General features: G+C 37.7%; 1 protein-coding gene across 1 annotated transcript in view; it reads right to left on the reverse strand.

Annotated features, from left to right (window-relative positions):
• The window catches only part of sema4gb (sema domain, immunoglobulin domain (Ig), transmembrane domain (TM) and short cytoplasmic domain, (semaphorin) 4Gb), an 82,831-nt gene that overhangs the window by 51,735 nt on the left and 10,285 nt on the right, over window positions 1–20,811 (reverse strand). The gene's annotated exons all lie outside the window — the stretch shown is intronic.

Consider the following 20,811-nt stretch of genomic DNA (forward strand, 5'->3'; position numbering starts at 1 on the left):
ACTCGGTACGACACACACTGTATATATAAATGGACATAGCTAACACACAATCTGCAGTGTTCCAGATAGGAAGTGATCATGGGCATGCTCACGTCTCCATTGATTCTCCTCTCTCTGTAACTGCTGCAGCCTCATCATTTTGGTCTTAAAATGTTCATATTAACCCGCTCTACATGAGCCTGGTGTTTTTATTTCGCAATTTTCTCCGTAAATGAACATTAATAACAGACAAATAAGGAGCCTTCTTTTCCCGAGGTCGCTCCTGCTCGCATTACCCACAGGTTTGATTGACAGTGCTGCTAAGGACCCGCTTCCTGCTAAACCGGTTAGGTGAGCGAGGAAGGGTCGTTACCTTCAACAGCTTGGCTTCAGACTGGCTCTTTGGTTGCTATGATACTCACGATCGGAATTCAGCTCTAAATTTATCCGTATAACTGCCAGTCCTCGATGAGCTTCATTTGATTGGAGAGGGGCTCTATGGGTGAGGTCACACTCACTTAGTCCAGAAATATTTGCGCTGCATTCACACTTACGCTACATCAAGACTGAATGAATGCGTACTGTTAGTATTAAACCAGGATTAAAACGGGACAATGAGTCTAACAAAATGAGGGTTTGAAGTAAGGGACTCTAGAGTACTACTAAAAGCTTGTAGAAAAACAGTGGTCTAAATTATGCATAAGTATCTCTCATAATTGCAAGCCAAAACAAAGAATAAAAGTAATTTGTCAGATGTGATTGTAAGCAATGAGAAGAGTAGGAGGATGCAGTTATGGGGAGGCGCATTCAGCTAATCAAAGTTTCAGACGTGGAGACGATATTACAAAACATTTAAATAAGAAGAAATAACCTGGTGAGTCATACAAACCTACTATATCTTTCATTTGTCATGACTAAAATGCTTAAAAAGGCTTAAAAAGAAAAGTTATAAGTTAATTTACCTTGAGAACAGAGCCTATGAGGTCTATTGATAACTAATTCAGTAATCAATGGTAAATGGTCAATTTCCACCTTCAAGGCACTCAAGGCTTTACATCAAGGAACCACTCACCCATTTACACTCATTCATACACCAGTGTACACACACACTGGGCGCGAGGTGGGTTAAGTGTCTTGCCCAAGGACACAACAACAGCATTCAGAATGTTTTATATTAGAACGGTTAAGCGACTGATAATGACAACTTTCAAAATCAGTAGCATCTCAGATAATGGGATAGCGAATTAGCCTAAATTTAAACCAGGATTTAACCAGGACTCAACTAGGACTCCAAACTTTAAGCTAAATAAGACAAAACTAGGTTGCACAAGTTCAGAGCATGGATAAATAAATAGACAGCTTACATTAAAGTGCATCAGGATGGGTCATTACTCACCAGGGATAATCTAGGGCTAAAAAACTTAACACGGCTAAACCAAGATCTTAAAATGGTCTGCCAGAGATGTTTTATATCAAAAGCAGGATTCAAACCACCAACCTTCGGATCAATGGACAAACACTCTACAACTGAGCTATTTTTATTATATGAGGTTTTGACCTTTCTCATCTATAAAGGTTTGTAAATATGCAATAATAAAAAAACTATATATATATAAAAAATATATCAAATATTGATTTTATATTAATTGTTAGTTTAATCCCTAATGTACCAATAGACTTCAAGGCCAAAGGAGGACTCTGTCTCATTAAAGATAAGGAGTGGTCCACGTGCCAAATACTATACCATAAATGCAATGCAGTGCAAACCAAATGCCAGACCATTTGAAAGAAAGCCAGAAGCAGATAAGAAGAACAGTGTTTTAATGTTTTAATATAAGCATTGACAGAAACATGCTCGTTAGATGCCTCCCATAGTGATGTGTGGGCAGTGAATGTTGTGGGCTTCAATAAAGTGATATATGAAAAACAAGCAGTGCAGAGTCCATTTCTGTTTCTGCAAGCTTTGAACATATTTACCAATGCCAATAAACACACAAACAAGAATAAAACGTGAGAACATGGAACTGTGGTCAAATTAAAGCGGTAGATAAGAAGTGATCGGAGCCCTTTTATCATTAAAGGAGGAGGTGGTTGTCATGGCGAGCAGGTCTGGAATGGGATATGAGATTTTGGACACTTGTGACAGCTGTGGAGATATGCATAATTCACACCTTGATCAAAAGCAAGAGACTTTTTATGGACTTCTGAGAGGAATGAGCCCGAGGCATGTCAATATTTGCCAAAGTTTCATTTTTGTTACTTGAAAATTGAAACATAGATTTAGAATTATTTGTGTTGTTTGGGGGGTATAGTTATTGAAAACAAAATCAGTGTTTTAATCAGTATAATGCATTTTGTAATTAAATTAGGGGAATAACTAATTAAAGGTCCTGTGTCTTCTCTCAGTACAGATATATTGTATAAGCAGGTCTTAAGGTCCAAATATGTCTGCTGCGAGCTGTCTGCATCTAATTAGAAAGCATTTTGATAATCAGGAAGTGCACGTTAGCATGCTAGTTGTTGTTAGCTTTACAGTCACAGGAAAACTCCACTCTGACCTGAGAGTTGTGGAAGCCAAAAGTGCTTATAAACTCATCGTGGTGAGTAATTAGGATGCTTGGTATGCATAAGGTAAGTGAGGAAAAACTTTGGACCACTGCAAACCGCTTAAAACTACTTCAGTTTTTCAATCAGGTACATAGTCTTAAAATATCATTCTTTTAAAAAAAAACATTTATACATGCCCATACAGTTTGAGAAAGTCATTTGTCATGTTTTTTAAAGTTTGATCTTACATAAATAGGACTCTTACATTGCTTATGGCACATCTAATTGATGCTAATGGCTCTACTGGTCCCTGGAGTGGACAAAAACGCATTCATACTTTTAGCCAAACACTATATTGCACCTATTATTAAGTCAATTTATTGATTAACTATAGCTGAATCACTAAAACATGTCCCTTTACGGCTCCCAAGAGAAAGTGATGTCATCCAGGTTTGAATTGCAACAAGTAATAAAAGCCATCACTAGTTACACACTATATTAGTTTAACATTTTTAACAATTTTATCGTTTTAACATTTGGTTTACTGCTACCATAAAGCTAATATTTAAACATGCTATCAAAAGTACACAGTATTAAAATCGTAGATAATCCCAGATAATGAATGCTCGAAGCTTGCTGTAAAGTAGTAGTCCTACTGAAGTCCTTACACACATACTGCACCCACACAGAGCAGAGTGGACCTTGGGCTGTGCTGCAGAATCAATGAATGAAGTCAACAGAGCGCTGAGCTGTGCCAGGAGCCTCTTTCACTGCAGGCTGCTTTCTGTTTACGGTTGTCATAACGATGCGTAGAGCCTGAAGTCTAAATAATCACCATATTTGCTCAATAGGACAGTGAGAACATATTGATACTCTGATATGTTGTGACACTCAGTTTGACAACACTATATTTTAAACTGGACCTTTATGTTTCCAGGCAGGTTGACTGAGAACCACCATTTAAAGCGACGGCCCGGTCAAAAGGCAACAGCGCGAGGAGTACATGATAGGTTTGTCAAAAGTATTGAAAATCAGATATGAATCAATGCTAAAACTAAACCTGAACCTGGGACCACGATGGAGCCAACCTGGACCACTGAGCGTTTTACACATATATAAAGCCACATGGTAATATAAAAGACAGTACTATGATTTCATGTTGAAAATCACATTCTATTGTCCAAAGAAAGAGTGTTTTTAACTATCACTGTGGTCACTGGAGTTGGTATTGTTGGTATTTCTTTCAAAGCATTTTTTGGCAGCACAATTATTTTGCTGCTTGGAGAATGGATTCTTGTTTGTTTATCACAGCTAAATTTGAACTTCCATGTTTTATTACCAGATTATCTGTATTTTGTGGAAAGTTTTCACAACTTTTTCTGGTGGGCGTCTCCATGGAAATGTTAATGCTTTGCCTAAAATGCTCCACAATATGGCATTATTGGAATATGCAAGAAAGAACTAGATTTTTTTGTGTGAGGGCATCTTGTCTTCCTTGTTTGTTGTTAATGATATGAATATTTATTATATGAGCAAAAAAAAAATCTTAAAAGATGCTGCACCTGATGTTTATAGTATTAAAAACGTGAAACAGAACTAGTTCATTTGCAGAGGTTCAAAGTTATTCCTCACTTACCTTTCATAAAATGTGGCAACTACGCAGAATGTTATAAGGTAAAACAGATTACAGGGCTGAATGTGTTGCAAATCTTGAAAAGAAGAAAACTGACAAACATGGAGTTTACAATTAGACTTTCAATTTATGTTTAAAAAGTTTGACATGTTAAAATACATGAATCACATGCATTTCAAATCTACTTCACTTTTGCTTGCTGATGACTACTGCAAAGAGTTTATACGCACTTTTCACAGCTGTCACCAGTGAATAGCAACAACTAGCATGCTAACACACACACTTCCTGATTACCGGACAATAAAATGATTTTTAATTAGATGCAGACACCACACAGCAGACTTATTTTGAGCTGATTCTACAATATAGGGGGGTTTATACTCCCGTTTCCCGTGACCTGAACATAGTAAACATAAATAAAAACAAACTTACAAAATGATCTCAAGTTGTTGTTTTTTTGGGGTTTTTTTTACGTATTTAACCACCAACCAGAAGATAAATGGTTCAAACTAAGGCTGCAAGAGTACTCGCAATCAAATCAAAATCACAATTTAAATGGACACTATTCACAAATCTGACATAATTTCCTCCACAACCAACAAAATATTCTGTCTTAATCAGCATAGAAACTGCGTAGATCTGTATAAACATGTTCTGATTCTTGTACTAATTTGTCAGAAGTAGCATTTTTGCCAATTCTTCTGGACACACTTAAAATGTGAGCTCTGAACAAAATCCAATAATTAAAACACAAATAGCAAATCTAACTGCAATCCCAAAGCTTGTCCGAAAAATCCCAATTTTTTGACATTTTTTCCCCAAATCGTTCAGCCCTAGTTCAAACCTCATCCGATTCATTGTAAACATAACGATTCGACATCTGTCTGTCTTTCAAACGTAACCCCCTCCCTCTGTCACCCCCCTCTGTGGACCACCCCAATAGACACATCACACTTATTCCCTTTCTCATCTGTCACTCCATAACAGTACAGCACTCCTCCATCAGCAGCTCACAAGGATCTGAAGAAAAGCCATTCGTGTGTTTTTGGAGAAGGGGATGAGCCTTCACAGGTGGCCAGCCCAGACGTGGTTGTAATCCTCTATGCGGGCGCTAGGATAGGGGCAAATCCAAGTTCTGTTTGTTTGCGAGAGTCCTCCTCAAATCGTGCGATATAACTTCCTGCCTGACTCACTCATCACTCACACAAGAACGATGCCCTCAGAAAAACATGTGACTAAAAAAGAAAAGAAAACTGAGCACAAAGGCCAGAGGCAGGACTTGACTTGAGTCTTTTGGACAGTGTCAGGGAATGTCAGTCACTGGAAGTAATTATATAAGCTTTAGTCATCACGCTACTGCTAATCTCGTCTTCTTTATGTTCTATAGTCTATTATTACATCACATAAAATATTTCAATGTGAGAAAAATACTGAATTATTATTTTAAAACAAAGTATTCAATGTATAGATAGACAGTGATAGTTGGTAGAGAAAGTTGGCAGTTTAAATCCTGCTCTTGACATAAACATCATTGGTTGAGCGGTGCGATTCCAGCTCCCACAGATGAATGCTGTTGTTGTGTCCTTGGGCAAGACACTTAACTCACCTCGTCCCCAGTGTCTGCGTGCACTGATGTATGAATGTGCGTGTGAATGGCTGAATGGTTCCTTGACGTAATCCACTTTGAGTGCCTTGAAGGTGGAAAACGCTATAAAAAATTGCCCATTTACCATAATCACCGTTTCCCATAGATTTCATTCACAAAATTCTTTCTAGATGAATCATTTTCTTTCATACAATTTGTGCAGTTAAATATCACTTACTGTTTGCGTTTCATATTTAAGCATTTTTTTAAAACAGTGTAATTACTTTTGATGTGAATGACAATACAAGGAGCAACAAAGTGAGATTTTGTTACGCCAATGTTTAGTCTATGTTCTTAAGCTTTAGGGAAGAATTTTAGACCATGGGGGTTTCTTCTATCAATGGGAAACACTGGATAACTGTATCTAAAAATGTGCCTGACAATAGGTTAAATATCCCAGAAGAGACAATACAAACATGTTTTTTAAGTGTACCATTAAGTTTTTCAATCAAATTATACAGTTTACACTAATACTGTAGTAGATGCAATTCTGAAGTTCCCTGGCAAGTACAAGTCTCTCTGTATTTTTCTATAGAACGATATCAGTCTGATCACCTCTCCCTCTGATGTGCTTCGAGCCAGCACCAAACACGACCGTCCAATCAGATTTGCTTATTTAGGATTAGTAAAATCTATTTTGCTTTGTTGTTACTTTGTTTCTTTTTTCACTCTATATGCAGCACTTTGGAAATGGTTTTGTTTGTAAAATGTGCTATACAAATAAAAAAATAAAGTGGATTTGGATTTCAATGACGCATGGGGAACGTGGGAGCTCATTGGTCATCCATCATTTTGAACAAAATCAATTTCTCTCACCCTAGATTAACAGAGTTTAGTGGTTCACTCAGAGATTCTGCAGAAATCCATACTATTTTTCAGTCCCCTGTGATATTTCTTTCTTTCTTTTTTCCTCTTAACCAGCCATGTTTGTTTTGATACAGACGGCCCATCTTGGCTAATCCACTTGTCAATCATCTGAACTTGGAAATATTCAGGCAGATATTTTTGGTTCTTTTTTATTGTAGTCTCATTTTGTACTGTTTGTGGTTGCCATTTCAGCATTTTTAGTCGGGACATAGTTTGAATCCAGGGGCGCCACCCCTGGATTCAAACTATGTCGTGGGGAAAAATACTGAAGGATTCACAGCATAAAATCTGCAACATTTTGTTAACATCTTTTATCATTTGATTTGTGGTCAAGATTTTAGCTGACAGTGCAGAGACAATACTTTGAGGAAGTTAAAGGGGAAGTTCGGCTGGGTCCAAGAAGTCTGTCTCCAGCTCGCTCCCATTCAGAAAGAACTGCTTCATTTTCAGTGACGTCTCTAGACTTATTGTCTTTTGAATTGATTGCTGTGATGCACAACTTTACTTTTTAGATTAATTACAGAGACATTAATGGCATTGGCAATCTTCACGAGCATCAGCTCCAAGAACCATGTTTTTTCAAGAGATACAGTCTGAGTACTAATTACTCTGCTGTTTTTAGACGTCCTCTCTGTGGTTCTTACCGCATCTCAATTACTTTTTATTAAGGTTAAATACAAACTTCCTATAGCTATTGAAACTTAACAGAAAATTTGCTACAACTACAATAGTTTTTTTTAAGCATTTAACCATCAACCAGAGAATAAATGGTTCAAACTAGGGCTGCGAATCAAAATCACAGTTTGAAAGGATGCAATTAGCAAATCTGCAATTTTTGAAGTACCACAATTTCTTTCAGAAACAGAAAAATGTTCTGTCTTATTCTGCATACAAACATGTTCTGACGTGATTCTTGTGTTAGTTTGTCAGCAGTTGTGCTTTGTCAATTCCTGGACACGTTTAAAATTGGAACTTTTATTAAACCTATTATTATAAATTGTAAATTATATTGTATTGTAAGGTGGCCTTGAGTGCCCAGAAAAGCGCCCTATAAATAAAATGTATTGTTATTATTATTATTATTATTATTATTAAAACCTATTATTAAAACACAAATCACAAATCTAGCTGCAATCGCAAAGCTTGTCAGAAAAATCCCAGTTACATTTTTCCCATGTCGTTCAGCTCTAATGCAAACCTCATCTGAGTCCAAGTTCGAACATGTCATCTTGTCTATTCCAGTCCAAGCAGGTCTTTGTGACTAGGTGTCGACCCCAATGAGACCAGGAGCTAAATTTGCAACTACATTATCATGAAAGGTAAAATTGTGCTAAACAAATTTATGAACAGTACAGCAGACTCTAAATATATGCGAGCAAATAAGAAAACAATACTCAGTCAGAACCAAAAGTTTGCGAACAACTTTCAATCCGACGGTGAGCCAGCAGGACGAGATGAAAGAACGCCAAGACTTTCATCCCCAAAACAGAAATACAGGCACCTCCCATAACACAGCGTGTACAGATCCAGGGTTATTTATGTGCCGATATCAGTGAATCCCCCAAAACTCGCTGTCAAACACACACATCAGCTCTATCAGATGGGAAAAGGATGACAGCAATAGAAACAGTCTCAAAACGTTAAAAGGTGTGACCGTAAAAATGTCTCCAAACTGAGGGAGACTGACAGTAAACAGGCTTTATAGCAAATGAAAGCGCAAATCAGTTTAAGAGGGATGCTTTCTGGCTTTTACTGTTAAACCATCACACGTACTTAGGTAATTATGTATTGATATAAAAGTACTTATAAAGATGGGTCTACTGATTTAAATGGTCAAGGTCACGTTTTTATATAGCGCTGTCGTTGTGTCCTTGGGCAAGACACTTAACCCACATCGCCCCCAGTGTCTTTGAACACTGGAGTATGAATGTGTGTGAATGGGTGACTTCCTTGATGTAAAGCGCTTTGAGTGCTATATAAAAATTGGACTATTTACCATTTATATGTTCATTTTGTTTTGTTTTTTGTTTTTTATCTACAAACGTGTCAATATTGGGTATACTTAACAAGTCAAGTGTCGTATCACTATCTGGACTAAAAAAAAAAAGTTTATCTCTACTCACTCCCATAATCTTGTGTCTCTTTACTGTGACATATATTGTATTTTCAGTATCTAGCCAATAACACAGTCCTAAATGCTAAGCTATCATGCTAATGCCTCTGTTTAATATGCCGTGGCGGTGGTTGTTTGTTGAACTTGACTGAGCAGCTAATTGCGGACATCAGTGGTCTGTCTCCATGATGCTGCGTTACACTGTAATTACAATGCAGATTAGGCAAAACAGCCCATAATTATCTAGTTTCAAGAGATATGTTGCAATGCACTCATGTAGAAAAGTGACAAAAACTTACAACAAAACTTACAAGACAATATTGATTATAGAGTCGGGTGATTTGCAAAGATTGAAAAGAAGAAAATTGACTGGCAAACACTGGGTTTATGGTTAGATTTTCAATTTATGTTTAAAAAAGGATTCTGGTCAGATTTTAAACACACCAAGCGATTACATTTTAGAGAGGAAAGAAATAGAATGAGATCTGAGGCACTGAGGCTGTGTCCAAATGCCCACACTATTCCCTACAGGGGGCACTATTTAGGGGTCACGCCATTTTTAGCGCTGTCAGAATGTCCTGTTGGTGAAAAAGTAGTGGACTCAAAATTTCCCATAATGCTCCTGGAAAAGTAGTGGGCATCTGTGGTCACTACACCAGTCAATATAGACCATAATGCTTTGTGACAGTTGGAAAAACAACAGCAGACAGAGACAGAGGTGTTTAACTGGACACAACATGACTGAATGAAAGCAGATTGGTTTATCCCACTGTTAATCCTGATTACAAATAAAGCACTCTTAAATAAGCCATTGCTGTGTAAAACTAGCTAGCGTTAGCTGCTTACCTTAGCTCGAGCTGTTAAAAGAGTGATAATTTCCACATCTCCGACAAAAATGTAAAAATTGAATCGTGACATCCAGTTTAAGAAAAACTTGCAGTTATTATTAGTCCATAAATATTTGTGCCAGTCCAATCTGATCATTATTTCTGACAGAAATAAAGCTTTATCAGAGTGTAGCTTACTTTTTTCACCCAGACACCAGAGTCACATGATCAGAATGTAGTGACATGGTTGTCCAAATCGCTCTGTGAATGAGAGCACTATATAGTTTGCTAAAGAGTGCAGGGCTGTGGAGTGAATGAGGGGTTAGGGACTAGGGGAGACATTCGGACACAGCCTGACTTACAATAAAAGTCCTTTATTTAGGCAAAGCGGACATGCCAATGGCGTCTGCCCCAGAGAAGATGGCTTGTGTGGTTTAAACCTGTCGGCATGTTTGCTTTGCATACAAGACTTTTATTGTAAGTACTTTGGACTTCCTTCTATTACCTTTTACTATTGCTGACCCCCTGGATCCTTGAAGAGCGCCTTGTTAACATTTTATTTGACCCTGTGATGCACTCACCTTTCATGTTTGTTTTTTATTGATTGCAAAATTTACAGAAGATTGAAAGCTGAGCTGCTAAACTATAGACAAATCACATATATTTCAAAACAGGTTGGTAGAGGTCTAAACTACAGTGTTGACAAGAAAATATGCTACTTTAATAATTGCAGCCTTTAGAATTTTCTAATTACATCAATTCAGATTCAGTGATTTTTATTGTGGTGAACCTAGTAGGCATTTTATATTACAACGCATCACTTATAGGCCCTGTACTCAATTACATGTCTCTGAGAAAAAACTGACTTGCCTAAGTATATATTGTGTAAGCAGCTCTTAAGTACAAAATATGTGCTGTTTGCATCTAAGCATTTTATTGTCCGACGATCAGGAAGAGTGTGTTAGCATGCTAATCATATACCGTCACAGCAAAACTCCGCTTTGGTCTGGTGAGAGTTGTGAAAAACCTTATAAACTCATTGAGGTGAGGTGAGGTGATTATAACACTCGGAATCCATAAGGTAAGTGAGGAATAACTTTGGGCCACTGCAAACCGTTTAAAATGACCTAGTTGTTTTTAACACATCAAAAAGCCTTCATTATCTGGGCTGAAACAAAGACATTCGCCATCACTCCCTCTCTCTTTATTAATTAAGGGGCCAGGGGAGTTGCTGGGGGAGTGGGGTCAAAGGGGTCTGTTGTCCCGGGCCCCAGGATCTTAAGAACCCAGAATTGGATCCTCCTTCCTCTTAAATTTATATTAGAGGGGGGCCCATGTGAGGTTTCTTGCCCTGGGCCTCCAAATTTCTGTTGACGGGCCTGGGAGAAGCAGTTTCAAGTATTTATTTGTCAGAATAGAGTTGCTTGACAAAGTGGTGACCTATTCTGAAGTCTCACCAATACTGTTTGTCAACTTGTCATAGCAGAAGACAGCTCTCACCGCATCAATATTTCAGCTCTGGGAGACTAGTGTCTACAGTAGCACCAAAAGGCCAGTCTGACAGCTGCAGGGCAAGAGTTCACAACAGCACTGTCAAGCATTAACTTCACTATAGGGGAAATACAGGCAGAGCACATCCTAGCTCATACATTGTTTTAGTAGACAAATATATCTCAAATATTCAAGTTGTTTCTGCTACAGGTGTTTGAGCAACTAAATAAATAATACATCGTCACTCTCTGCACAGTTTTTACACACGTAGATTTTATTTTATTTCTCTTTTTAAAGGTCCTATATTACACAAAATTGACTCTTGTGAGCGTTAAACTGTTATAAGGTTGTTACCTCCTCAAAAACATACCTGAAGTTGTGTTTTCTTTCATTCACACATGTTTGAATAATCTTTTATTATTAGATTGTTTATATCTCCAAACCTCAAAATGCTCCATTCCACCTTGTGATGTCATGGAGTGGTAGTTTTTAAGTGTACAGCTACCTTTTACCCTTTGTTCAGTCAATTCCAGAGCTGAAAATATCCAAATGATTCTAGTGAAGATGTATGGTCTCTAAAAACACAGTAGCACAATTCCTGTGGTATCACATGACATCACAAGGTGGAACAGAGTGTTTTCATTTTGTTTTTTTAATGTGATTATGTGTGTTCATGATAAAAATTCATCTGGCTAAAGCCTTGAATATCTGCTCATTTCATTTTCTTTCAGTTTTATGCAGCAAAATCCTGGAACAGTCTTCCTGAAGATGTGAGACAGGCCTCTACTTTAGTAATGTTTAAATCCTGACTCAGAACGGTTCAGTTTAGCTGTGCATATAACAGAAAGGTTTTTATTCTGCACTCTTCTCTTTTAGTGTTAAGTTTATGATGATTTTGTTTTGATTTGTTTGTACTGTGATGTTAATGTCTTTCTTATTCTGCAAATCACTTTGAATTAATGCGCTATACAAATAAACTTGCCTTGCCTTGTCTGGTCTGTGTTGCTCTGCGTGTAAACATTGACAATACAATACTTTTCGTACTACTTTAAACATGAATGAATGTGTCTAACCTGATCATTAACCAGCAACAAGAAGTGGTTCATGTCGTCCTTAATGCCAATATTCTCATCGTCTATTTCTTGCTCTACATCTTGTCCTTGCAACGTTTCAGTGAAAGGCCTAAAGTCCTAAGAATTAATGAGTTCTCACACCATAGCAGTGAAACATACGATAAATCCGCCCACGTGTCCCCTGAGTGAAGTTATTGCTACATTAACATACTACATCCATCATATTTCTGCCCACAGTCCAGAGCGGCTGTAGCGCAAATGTGTCATCTGTACAGGGCGTTTCGGCAGCCCACTGTGGAACATCTGTGGAGTTCTGTGGAGAATTACAAAAGCATATTGTGGGTGTGGGATGAACAAACTGCTTGCACAAAGACTATTTTACATAGTGTTTTGATGCTTTTCCATACTCCATTTATCAATGCTTAGGACTGGCACTAATGATAGAGTTTTGTTTGTCCCTATAGCTGGATGAAATCACTCACAAAAACACTTAAACTGAACTGGTGGAATAGAGATAACTGCAACACCTTCCTGCAATATAAAACGGTTATAATTAATGACTATGGCAACCACAAATGGCACTTTAGCCACAACTACTAATAACTCAGCATGCAGACATTATATTTTTTAACTACTGCAACTACTTTTTAAAATTTTTATTTTATTTTTAATTTTTTCATAGAATAAAAAATAATAAATAATGGGTTACCAGGCCAAGTTACAGGTCAGAACTGTGGAGAGGCAAATCCGCCCACACCAAGAGAGTAAGGTATCTTTTGTTACAAAAATTTTTATGGAGACAAGCAGTTGTTGGACTCCCCACCAGCAAAGTTACACAGTGCACTTTTAAAAGTTACATTTTCTTTTCAAAATGACTCATCTCTACTACCATCTAAGCAACCCCCCTCTGTTGCCACATCAGATCACATGACTTCACCCACCCACATCTGACAAAACGCATGCTGACACACGTGCTCTGTCTGCACCTCATGCTTCCCCCGGTGATCGCAAACTGGGTCAAGGACGAACGCTTGTACAGGGCAAGGAGAAAATAAAAATGTGCAATGATAGTTTGAGCTTATACTGTAAGGAAAAGTGTCCACGGTAAGCACAATAACACTATATGATTTATTATAGACTATTTGGAAGATGTCTGGCAGCTCTCTGCAATGAAAGCTAAATGAGGGGTAATGGCATCAGGGTAAAACTGAACCAGGACTAAACTAGGTCCAAGTCACAACTAAATCAGGATTAAACCAGGACTAAACCAGAGGAAAAATAGGGCAGGACTAAACCATGGCTAACCCAGGACTAAACCAGGATTAAACCAGGACTAAATCAGGGCTAACCCAGGGGTAAGACTAAACCATGACTTAACCAGTGCTAACCTAGGACTTAACCAAGATTAAACCGGAACTAAACCAGTGCTAACCCTCAACAGAACCAAGATTAAACCAGATCTAAATCAGGATTAAAGCAGGGCTAAATCAGAACTAACACAGGATTAGGACTAAACCAGGATTAAACCAGTGCTAACCCCGGACTAAACCAAGATTAAACTGGACTGGCTAAACCAAAACTAAACCAGGTCAAAGCCACCTCTAAAGCAGATCTAAACAGGACTAAATCAAGTCTAAACCAGAACCAGACCACATTCAAACCAATAATAGTATCCTATAAATTTAGGTTTATAGCGTAGCCTTTATCATCTTATTAGGACTATTTCAGGGCTAAACTAAACAACTAGTACTTCAGTAAAACTAACCAGGACTATACCACGACAAACCCATGTGCAGATCACAGCAAAACATCAAGTCTAAACCCAATCAAAACCAGGATCACGTCAGGTCTAAACTCAGACTAAAACAACACTAATTTGATGTACTGTGTGGTTTTTAATCAGATGGAGCAAACATAATAGTGATTGATTTGGTTTTCCTGCAGGCTGCCTTGAGTGCACTTATAAACTCTTGTAAATGAGGCTTAATGACAGATGAGAGAAGACCAATCACAGTTAATCGAGTGTGTGGCCTTTTCACTTTGTCTGATAAATAACTTCACTCACAAGTAATCAGTGCAACGCCATCGACTGCCACGGTCACACAGTAAACAACCTCATAATCGCAGCATTAAAGGTTCCAAGTTCCAAATGATTATTTTAAGGCCGCTGCACCTGCTTTGGAAGTACCCTAAATCATAAAATATTTAAATAAACACTGAGACATGTTTTATTTTGCGCATAGCCATCTGGTGTTGTGTGTTAAAATGTAATCCAGAGATGCTAAAATGGTACTACACATTAGCTTAACAAAACACCCATGACTAACTTTAATAAATGAGTGTGTCTTGCCAGATCACGGCTAAATGAGGATTACACAGCAGAAATTAGACATTTTGCACTAGTTTTTTTTGTAATTCATGGCTCTGTTAGGAAAATTATTCTGCACACTAGTCTGTATCACCAAGACTTTCCAAGTATGTCATTGTAAATGAATCTCTCATTTGTCCAGTAGCGGTCCATGGCATCAAAATTCTTTCAAACCAAATTGTTCATAGTAATTGTATATTGAGCGAACAGAAATGTTATATTGGTTTTCCAGAGCGGAGCCTGAATGTTAAAATGTCGCACTGAGTTTGAATGCAACTAAACATGGTAATTACTAATGGACAAAGCAAGTCATATGAACAAGCATAAATGTCCCCATGCATTAACCTTTGTGCATTCAAGAATAAATAGGTCAACAAACTCATTTATTTTCTAATTGGCTCTGTACACAACAGCGGCCGGCAACCTCACTGTCAGCGTCACTACTTCCTGTCCTATTGTATCTCTATAAGGTGTTTGACAAGTCACGGTAAAATGAATAAATATTTAAAGATAAGGCAGTGGACAGGAAGCTGCGGGTGGATGTCACTGACAACATGTTAAAAACTACACAAATAAAATGAATACTTCAAGGGAGGAGACTTCTGTGTTTAGAAAGAGAGATGTTTGTGTCTCAGTGCTAGTGCTAATGCTAATTTTGAGGCATAATAAATACTAAAACAACTCTACAAACTGAAGTATTCTAGATATAAAAATAATTGGGTAGTCTTTATTTGAATTAATTTGAATTTTAATAGGTTGTTTATATTATGTTTTCCAATTTTAATAAGAAACACTGTTAGCTTTAAGACACAGCGAGCTAGCTAGCATGCTACTGTGCACAGAGCCTGTTTGTATGTACGCAATAATGCTTGTAGGACTGGGAGACATGGTGATACAAGTCGAATCATGATCGTTGTGTGATGATCTGTTATTTTGGACATATTGTCAAATTGTGGCTCAAACACAGACTCTTTTTAAAGCCCTTCTCCAATTGGTTAACGTCTGTAACGCTCTGAGTGAGTGACAGCTGGATTTAACCAATCACAGTGAATCAAATCAGAATCATGAGCTGGCTCCATGAAAATTGTGATATTTATTTTTTGCCATATTGCCCGTCCCTAAATGCTTGTGACATTAGTTTCCATATGCTAGCTTGCAGATGCTAATCCAAATTTTCATGTTATGTCAATCTACGGCTTAAACCTCTCTATTCTCTTATTTGTTCAGTATTAAAATCCATAAAAAAGCATTCCCAAGGCTATCTTTTGAACAGCCGGTGCTTCACTGGAATATCATGTCCAAAATAAGTATATTGAGAGGGTTCCATAATTTCCATGAGTGTATATAATGGAGGTTGCATCTCTGTCATCTTTGAAGCACCATCTCGTTTGCTCGGCTCTCGACAGCTCTCTGAAGCATCCAGCCGACCCACTCTTTCTCCCTCCACACCCCTCTGCCCGGCACCCCCCAACCCGCTAATAATACTACACATCCAGAGAGGACAGAGCAGCGGAGGAACGGAGAGGAGGAAGAGGAGGAGGGGGAAGAGGAGAAGAGGAGCAGAATCATCCCACCAGCTTCAGACTATCGGAGTTCCCTTCTGCAGACGTATGGTTGTGTTTTATGAGGCGGAATGGGTTTAGATAATGCTATAGGGTTCTAGTGCAAACATTTTTGCCCACACAGTCCTCTTTTTGATCATCCTCTGCTATGAACTAAGTGACTGACAGATCGATTCACTCAATTATAGTTATGTGTTAAAGCAGACCTATTATGTAAAATCGTCTTTTTAGAGCTTTTAACCATGTTATAGTCATTTCTGTTCTCATTTACACTCTCAAATATGTATTTGAAGTGATTCGTACATGTTTGATCAATGTGTAATTGCTTATTTTCAAGGCGCCATTTTGTCGATTAACTCTCAGCGTTTTCATTGCCACCGGTATACAGCCACTGCTCTGTACTAATTTAATTTTCTTAATTTGTGATACGTTTAGGATTCAACAGCCTTGCGTAATCACTTTCGTACAAATGAAAAAAAAAGAGATGCAGAGGCTCTTTGTTGTGATGACGATTATGGTAACGTCAGCTCCCATTGGGCACTGCAGTTTTCTAATGAAGAAGTCAGTTTCTTTTATTAAGTACATTTAGATGAATATTGCAATTTAAAATGTGCAAATTATAACATAATGATCCAAGGTTGTCATAGATTATAACTATATGGCAGGCACAAGCACAATAGCTCTTCTTTAACTTTCAGACGAAGCTGTTTATTTTACCTCTAACAGGCAAAATAAATAAATAAATAAATACCAAGTGTATATGAATAATGATCAAATCAAAATCTGTCCATAGGAAAATTGTAATATTAATTTTCTACATTTTAATTACGGCTACCAGACCACCATTTCATCACCATTAAATAGAAACTTCAAAGGTCACCATTAGACATGCCTGCAGTTATGACGGTATATAACTGCTCCATAGGGTCTGTCGTCTAAGTAGAAAACCTGCCAACCCTATTTTAGACTTCTAACTGTGTTCTGAAATTCAGGAGATTCTTGTATTAGTTTTACAGTTCATATTTCAGTCTTTCCTCAAAGTTAATATCCTTATGTCTGTTTGAACTTTGCATTCCTGAATAAAAGTAAAATGGCAAATATAATGACCGATGTAATACGTTTCAGATTCGACGCAGTTTGATAAGTTTCCAGAATTGTGCAGTGCTGTAATGTAGAGAGGAAATACTCCTGTATGACATAATCACATTTTAGGATTTGAAAACAACCAGCTCAACCACCTCCATCAGCACCAACCCGCCCGCGGCCTCAGATCAGCCGCCACCAACGTCCTCACTCCCGTCATCAGGACAAAGCACAGGACCTTGAGGGACCGAGCCTACACTGCTGCCGCCCCCACCACTGCCCCCGCCCTCTGGAACTCACTCCCACAACCCATCAGGAACTAGGACTCACTGCAGCACTTCAAATCACTACTAAAAACGCACCTGTTCAATCTGGCACTACTCCCATGACTTTCACCGTCTTCTCCTACTGTTTGTAAAGCATTTTTGAGTGTCCAAAAGAGCGCTATGCAAGTCCAATGTGTTATTATCATCATTATTATTATCAAAAAAACAATTTACACAGCATTGTTGTAATCATGGTATTTTCCCTAATAAGTCATTTTTTTGTAGTGTAAAAATATTCTTCCATAGCAGAAGTGTAAGTGGGTGTTAGGGACAGGTGGGCAGAGAAGTCAAAATCTGCACTCAAGTAAAAAGTGTTGTTAACTGCGCCTCCAAGTTCGACAAAAACATTACATGACTGTGTACTGTATTTGAATTGTCAAACACAAAACTTAGAAAAGCATCTTGAGCATCTGAGTGAAGGTAACTGTAGATGTAAAAGTACTTATTTGTGTTGTCAGGATAATAAAATGTCTTGATAACTTTATTTGAATGATAGAATGCCATTTTCAACATTAAATTATAGTACTTTCTTTTATATTAGCATGCAGTCTTATATCTGTGTACTCCCTCAGTCGTCCAGGTAGGTTTTATGGTGGTCCATGGGCGTATACTAGTCTATGTGTCTTATACTTGTTCTGAATCAGCTCAAGATCATTCTAACGCTACTCAGGAAAGGTTCATTTCTATCTTGTTAATGTGACTTTTTGACTATCGATACCTGCAGTAATGAGACTCTATTTGGATATTAGTTTTAGTATAGATTAATATCAGATTTTTTATACTTCTGGCAACCTTAGTACTTACTTTTTACTGTGAATGTATGTGAAAAATGCTATATAAATAAAGTTTACTTACTTACTTAACAAACATATCTACTTAGTAATACTCTTGAGATGTAATGATGTTCTTATGCAGTCTACAGTTACAGTTACAGTACTTCTATCATAAATAATACTGAATTGTAAATGTGATTGAGATGCGGTTATTTCTAATAGTCATTGATATGTGTATGGCGTTATGTGGGTTTTCTTATCGAGAGGTCAGAGTTCAGACACTGGAGGAATAAATCATTAGGTTATTTTTGTGTTATAAGATACATGGTAAATAGTCACATTTTTATATAGCGCTTTTCCACCTTCAAGACACTCAAAGTGCTTTACATCAAGGAACCACTCACCCATTCACACACACATTCATACACCAGTGTACAGAGACACTAGAGGTGAGGTGGGTTAAGTGTCTTGCCCATGGGAGCTAGAATCCCACCTCCAACCTGTAAATTAATGGATCTGACCACTCAACCAATGATATTTATGTTGAGAGGGAGATTCAAACCGCCGAACCAACTGAGGTTTTGTCGCCCTAATAATAAAAATGAAACATCGGTCTTGTCTGTGTTCAAGTTCTACGTAAATGTTGAAGCTATTTTAATTTCATTTTTGAAAAGTAAAAAATAAGTTTAATTGAAAAATAGACATTGATCGATATGGGAAACAATATTGTACTTCATTTTTGCCATATCACCCAGCCCTGTCCTAACGTCAGCTACAACAATGACACTTCAGTCTTTTGTCGTGTTTTAATTACAAAAGTGGCAGAGTGCTGATAATGTTTTTGTGTTAAAGTTAATCACTTCTAATATCCATCCAAAGCCTTTATCAGCAGTATCTATGGTCGTGGACACTAATCAAGCCCCTGGTATTTCAGGTGTTCTTCTTTTAAGGGCCCTCTTGTCTATTGTTTCATTAGGAGTGTTTGCTGAGCCGTGTGATCTAGGACAGGACTAGAGAGAGGCGATTAATAACTCGGAGGAGGAAGGAGCTGTCTACGGGGCCAACTTCAAGATCTGTGCCACTTCTCGAGGAAAAAAAGGAAAAAGGAAGAACTCGAGCTGCAGCAGACTGACAGTAAGACCAATGAGATGTGTGTAACTGTGTATGTGTGGTTTTGGGAACACCTGGGAATATGTTATAATGTTGTTTTCTCATTACAAACATACCTGGTGTGTTTGTTTCATTCACACATGTTTAACACACAAACCCTGCAGATTTAGGCTTAAGTTCTTCTCTCAAACTGAAAACACTCTGTTCCACCTTGTGATGTCATGTGGTAATACAGTACGTACACTTTCACTGGAATCATTTGGATAATTTCAGTCCTGGAATTGCTAATCTCTACTGAACTAAAGGTAAATGGTAGCTGTTAACTTGCAAACTACAGCTTCATGACATCACAAGGTGGAACAGAGTATTTTGAGCTTTGGAGATGTAGACAGACTAATAATAGAGTTACTCAAACATGAGTCAAGGAAACAAAACACAACTCCAGGTGTGTTTTAGAGGAGGTAACAGCATTCTAACATGACTAAAAGCTCACAAGAGTACATTTTGCGTAATATAGAACCTTTAAAGTTTGAAAGTTTAAAAATTCACTACAAAATCAGTGTCTCAACCATTGTTATCCATTTTTTTAGATATCAACCTCGGCTGATCTGATGGACACCTGTCTTGTAAGTTTATAGTCTGTGATCCAATGAAGCTCTCTGCATTCCTATTAAAAGTTTATTTCAGTGTTGTAGAGATAAACACAAAACCAGTAGAGACAGGACGAAACAAGTAAGGACAAAACAAGGACTAAATATACAACCAGGCCTCAGCAAGACCCAAAATTAAAGACCCAGCCACCCAAAGGCTAAACCAAGACATAACCAGAACATTTATTTATTTCTCAAGCTGCTTTTTCATTCGAGGTGGCCATAACAATGGGGGACGACATACCACAAGTCTAGACGAGAACACAAAAACAAACTTGCTCAACCATGGAGGAACCGGTCACTCTCTAGTTCCCCTGGTGAATCCTTAAACCACTGCACCACACGCACTCCCAGAATCAGGCTTCGTAAATATATGCTTAACCAGGACTAGACGATTAATAATTCACATCTTAAACAGGACTACACCAAAACAGTCAGAACAAAATCAGACACGCAAGCCAACCAAACAAGACCAAAAAACTCAAAAGTTTCTCAAAGTTGGAGTGAAACAAGTGAATCAATTAATCAAAACAAACCAATATCAACCAATTGTCAAGTAAGTAACTTAATTAATGGACTAAACACAGGCTCTAAAATACTCTAACAAAAACAAAAATCAAAATGACACAAATATGTACATTTAGTATTTTTAATGAAAAACCTATTTTGTATAAGTCTGTTTTGTATTGTTTCAGGAGATCCCCAAGCAGCTTCACTTTAGCTTCATCTGGGTCCAGTTTAGTAAGTATCTCAAATACACTGGC

This window comes from Periophthalmus magnuspinnatus, chromosome 19, assembly GCF_009829125.3.
Source record: "Periophthalmus magnuspinnatus isolate fPerMag1 chromosome 19, fPerMag1.2.pri, whole genome shotgun sequence".
In the NCBI taxonomy this organism is placed as follows: domain Eukaryota; kingdom Metazoa; phylum Chordata; class Actinopteri; order Gobiiformes; family Gobiidae; genus Periophthalmus; species Periophthalmus magnuspinnatus.